This window comes from Kryptolebias marmoratus, linkage group LG22 (genome assembly GCF_001649575.2).
Source record: "Kryptolebias marmoratus isolate JLee-2015 linkage group LG22, ASM164957v2, whole genome shotgun sequence".
NCBI lineage: Eukaryota > Metazoa > Chordata > Actinopteri > Cyprinodontiformes > Rivulidae > Kryptolebias > Kryptolebias marmoratus.
In genome coordinates, this window is record NC_051451.1 from 4,903,513 (window position 1) to 4,909,665 (window position 6,153).

Consider the following 6,153-nt stretch of genomic DNA (forward strand, 5'->3'; position numbering starts at 1 on the left):
CATACTTTTCAGTTGGCCAACATTTCTATAAATCCTTTGTTTTTATTGGTCTTCAGTAATATTCTAATTTTCTGATATGATGAATTTGAGATTTTCATTTGTTGTCATTTGTAATCATCAAAATTAAACGAAATAAACATTTGAAACATATGAGTTTGTATGTAATGTATGAATATAATATACAAGTTTCACTTTTTAAATGGAATTACTGAAATCAATCTACTTTTTCATGATATTCTAATTTTATGACCAGCACCTGTAGTTGATTCATAAATCACTGTCTTTGACTAGACACTCAGGAAAGTGTTCATTAAGAAGAGGTGGTGTTTGTGCACCAGTTTGGCTTCCTGTTTGATGAAAGTTGTGTAAACATGTATTTTCTCTTCTGAATGGGTCAAATATCTAGCTTTAATTTCTGCTGCAGGGTAAAAACACAACTACACTGCCACCTTCTGGTTAAAAAATTGATTTTCTCCTCTCCATCATGGAGTATTTTTCTTTACTAGAACCTATTTAATGAACACATCTAAAACTAAAGGCCAAAGGCAGGAAAATCTGGGTTGACATTTGACATTTTCACCGTGACCTGTTTGACATCTAAATGTGAGGATCACTTGAGAATCATATCTGCAGTTAATATAAGGACAAAAAACTTCTACAATCTGTAGTTGTCCATTTTTGAAGGAATTAATTTGATGCATGTCACTTGGCATTTTTGATATGTTAGAATTACATATGGCAAAACATATGCAAAACCCCTTGCAACAGAAAAAAAAATAAAGACATAATATCCTTTAAAAGGAAGCACATTACCTTTCCTTGGCCTTTCATGCCAGAGTTTTAGACTAAAATAATCTTATCCTGAGAAGTAATGAAGTTGTAGTTCTTTCATTATGTGCAATATCATGCTCAGAGTATGTGTTGTAAACAGGGGTGGAAATTAGCACCCACCCTCACTCCCCAATACAATTCTTACAGTTGTTACAATAACTAACAACTAGCAACACCCTAATTGTACTATATTTTGTTTCCAAAGGATGCCATGATGACTTTTAAAATTGGATGTCCCAATAAACCCAATAAAATAATTCACAAATACACCCAATGTTGTCTGAATGTGTTTAAAGGGAATAACAAATGTGAAATCTGGAAAAGAAAGAGAATTCCTGAATCTGTCTTGTGGGCTCTGATGTGGATGTCCTGTAAAGTTTACTGGAGGTCCTGAAACTGAAACAACTTTTCTGAGAACATAAAGATTTTTATTTTGCCTTTTCGGCCAAGATGGCAGTTTGAAATCTGGCTGCTTACTGCAAAACCAAGATTTTATTTTTTTTTAAGACAGGCAGTCTTTATTGTTTTGTTGACTAAGCTAAATTTAATTTCTAAAATATGGATACATCTGATCTTATCATGGAGCATGAAAGGAACTGGGTATAGGTCTGAGGGCCAAAAGTGTGGTTATGTACTGACTCCTAAATGTGCTTGTATTGTTTTTTTTTTTTCACTTTCTGCTGTTCCTTTTTTTAATGTGGGAAAATCTGAAACATTGTCATGTGAACAAATGAGACAACACTGGATCCTTAAGTTACATCAGCTCTTATTTAAAATTGAAGGTTTCCAAGAAACAGCGTTCTCTGCTGTCAAACACAAGAAGATTCTCTTTTGTTCCTGGGCAATAGGCTGCACCTGACACAGGTTGGCTTGAGTCTGGTTTGGGTACTGTTGTGAAATTTTCTGTAACAAAGAGGACAGCGAAGAGTTTTGTCTTAGGATAATTTATTTAAGCTCTATAGCTGAGAATCACTGAGCTGAGGTGAGTCAGCAGAGTGAGTCTGAAGCATTACAGATAGCTCCCCCTTCTTATACCTTGAGATCTGGTGACTGTGGAAGCCATTTGAGTACAGTGAACTCATTGTTGTGTTCAAGAAACCAGTCTGAGATGATTTGTGCTTTATCCTGCTAGAAGTAGCCATCAGAAGATGGGTACACTGTGGTCATATAGGTATGGAAATGGTCAGCAACAATACTCAGGTAGGCTGTGGCATTGACACGATGCGTAATTGGTATTAATGGGCCCCAAGTGTGCCAGGAAAATATCCCCCACACCATTGCACCACCACCACCAGCCTGAACTGTTGCTACAAGGCAGGATGGGTCCATGCTTTCATGTTGTTGATGCCAAATTCTGACCCTACTGTCAGGAACCAGAGTAGTTTCTACTGAGCAGTCCAGCAGCAGACAGACACAGGAGACCAGGAGTTTAAGGTAAGTGATTTATTTACAGTGAAGGAGAAATATCTACAGGAACAGACGTCGGGATCTGAAAGAGTGAAGGACACGGTAAGTATGGCAGAGCGAAACGTGAGAAAACTAAGAACGGTAAGTGACGGTTTGTGGTTGAGGTTCTTACGACTGGGCGGCGGGTCCAACAACTTGGAGAGGCAAGCAGTGGCAAGTTTGGGTTCCAGGATAGTGGTTAAGATCCTTCCAGTGGTAATTAATTCCTTCCAGGTGATAACGTGGAGCAGACAGACAGGCACGGGAGGCAGGTAAGTATCGAGCGTTGGCAGAAGTCTCAAGTAACGGAAACCAGACTGGATCCACTGGACCGAAGGTAATTCCTGAGGCAAAAAACGGAACAGAGTTAATCAAGCACGGGATAACAAATCTCTTGTTTTCTACAGAGGCTCAGTGACTTCACCACAAGCAGATAATGCTCCAGCGCTGGTCTGGTCTCTGCCACTGCCTTAAATACACCTGTCCTAACAATCAGCCAGATCTCTTGCAGGTGAGGAGGGAGTGTTGACGGGACGTCAATCACTCGTCTGGCCACGCCCACCAGGAAGTACTCACACACACCAACAAACAAACCCAGAAAATCCACCATCACCAGACCTACCATGCGAATGTTGCAGCAGAAATCGAGACTCATCAGACCAGGCAACGTTTTTACAATCTTCTATTGTCCAGTTTCGGCGATCCTGTGCAAATTGTAGCCTCAGTTTCCTGTTCTTAGCTGACAGGAATGGCACCCGTTGTGGACTTCTGCTGCTGTTGCCCATAAGACCTCAAGGTTCGACGTGTTGTGCGGTCAGAGATGTTGTTCTGCATACCTTGGTTGTAACAAGTGGTGATTTGAGTTTGATTTGAGTTTGATTTGAATTTGCCATTCTATCAGCTCAAACCAGTCTGGCCATTCTCCTCTGACCTCTGGCATCAACAAGGCATTTGCGCCCACAGAACTGCCGCTCACTGGATATTTTCTCTTTTTTGGACCATTCTCTGTAACCCCTAGAGATGGTTGTGCGTGAAAATCCTAGTAGATCAGCAGTTTCTGAAATACTCAGACCAGCCCGTCTGGCACCAACAACAATGCCACATTCAAAGTCACTTAAATAGCCTTTCTTCCCCATTCAGATGCTCGGTTTGAACTGCAGCAGATTGTCTTGGCCATGTCTACATGTCTAAATGCATTGAGTTACTGCCAAGTGATTGGCTGATTCGACATTTGCGTTAATGAGCAGTTGGACAGGTGTACCTAATAAAGTGGCCAGTGAGTGTACATCTTCATAACAGTATAAGATTTTATCATTTTACATTTTAAGGCTCTTTTAAAGCTCGCCAAAGAAGGACATAATAGAAGCTCATCATTTAATTCACTTCACAATTTCACGCCAATAACTGAAACCCATCTAGACTTGACCAGACTTTTGTCTTTAGCTTGTTCAAATATAAACAATTCTCGTAATTTATATTTATTCTCCCTTAATTTACATAATTTCTGAATTCCAGAAGGAAAAATTTTCTTCAATGCTTTATACATTATTTCTAGTATATTTATATTTACAATATTGTTACATTTCAATGTATTATTTTCAGTAAAACGATATCCCACTTTATTAATTAACCTAATAGATTTTTTTTGTAACTTACCTAATGTATCAGTAGTAGTTTAAGATGCATTTCCCCAGATTTCTGAGCAATATGACAAATAAAGCATAACCAAGGAGAAGTATATAATATGTAAACCTTTTACTTTATTGAAATATTTTATTTTAAACAATATTCCAATAGTGTTTGCAATTTTATTTCCAATATATTCAATATAAGGCTTCCAACTAAGTTTGTCTAATATGATCCCTAAAAATTTTGTCTCATAAACTCTATCAATTTCTACTTCATTTATGCATAACTTCACATTGTTATCAATCCAATTTCCAAAAAATACCATAAATTAAATTTTTCCTTCATTTAATAATAACTTATCATAATAAACCACTTTTTCAACTTAGCTAGATCTCTTCCTACTGTTTGTGTTAGTTCATGGGGTGGCAGTGGCTCAGGAGGTAAGGGTTCGAACTTTTGCTAGTTCAAGCCCCCGCTCGAACTACCAGCTGTTGTGTCTTTGGGCAGGACACTTCACTCTCCCTGCCTACTGGTGGTGGTCAGAGGGCTCGGTGGCGCCGTTGTGATGGTGAGGTAACTGGTCTGCCTCTGTGCCATCTGGCGATGGGGCCAGAGCTCCCATTTTGAGACACTGTCTTCAGCTAAAATCCCTTCTTAGGAAGTGAATCGTGGGCTCTTACGCTCACGTTGTCGAAAAGCAACTGCACGAAGACGAATAGGGAAAGTTATCTGTTGCACGTCTGAAGACCCCAGCTTATGACCATAGAGGGAATTGAATGTACTTGAATTCGTAATGTTCAGGTCCGTCCCAGTGGGACGTGTGTGTGTGTGTGTTTTGTTCTACAGCTGGGTGTGGTAAAGGTTAATAAAAATAAGCAGCCCTAGAGAAACGGGGGCCACAGTCGGAGCTGGAAAAATCAAAAAAACGTGCACAGTAGGACCCAAGTCATTTTTGAGGCCAGACTGCTGGTGTTGAGACGTAGGACTCAAAAAATAAATATAACATAAACAACTAATTTTTAGTTAACTGACAACTGAGAAAGAAATATCTAAAATAGAATAAGTGGATCCAAATAGACCTATAACCCTTTTAAAAATACAAATTATTATAGTTTGTGTGCACACATAAAAATAGGGAATTGATTGGCATCAATAAATCAGCTATTGGGGTTGTGAACCAGATGGTTAGGGCCCGTCTGGTTATTGTTATAGTTATTGTTCTGTGTTTTGTTGTTTTCTGTTGTTTGTCATGTTTTGTTAAAACTGGAGAAAAGACGAAGCTGAATGTGATGGTGTGTTGACCCATGCACATTTGTTCTTTCTCCTCCCTCTGTTCGGAGGAAGGGGGGAGGAGAAAAGGGGGGGGGAGTCAGTGTGTGGACTGCAGAGAGCCCTCGCCGCTTCCCTTCCTGTTCACTGTCCAACTAATTACGTTGGAGCCAACTTCTCATAAATTTCTTATGATGGGTGTTATGCATTCATCCTGGATTGGAGGCCTACCACACAAACTATTTTTACAAGTTTTCACAACAACACACTGACACAAAACCATGCAGTGAAACACCATCATGATTTCTATAGAAAGCATTATAACAAATGCCAGCAAGATTATCTGTTTATCTTATGTTTGTGTAAGTGTTGTTTCCATTCGTCATAAATGTGGTCTACTAACATCTGTCTGACTTTGTGCAGTCTATTTTTGTTTTTATTTTATTTTGTTTCTATTATTATTTTGTTGATGAAGATTGGCAATCAAACGTAGAAATGAATCACTGTGAAACTACAACATTGAATTAGTCTCACAAGGCCAAGTCCATGGGAAACCTGACCTCTCAGTACTCTAGAGTCCGGACTATAACAGGTTGACAGGATGCCTTTAAGATTCTGTAATTGATTACTTTAAAATCTGTCAGAGTATTGGGGTGGACAGAGTCAAGCGATGGATCTAAATTGTTTTCTAACTTTTGAAAGGGAATTATTACTAGAAGTTTTTTCGGAAAGAAAATTGGGCCTAAAAACTCCAGGAGTTTAGAAGATGTTTGTGTATTATTTGTTTTTGTTTCTAAGATTTTATGATCAGCAGAACTACAATATATGTAAAACAGTATATTTTAGTACATTGGGTTAAGTTGAAAGTGTTGAGTTTCTAACTGTCATGAAAAGATTTAAAGGTGTATGTAAGAGATAAACATTAGTTAAACACCAGAGTCCCTATGACTCTCCCTCTACGTCACAGGAGGGCAGAGG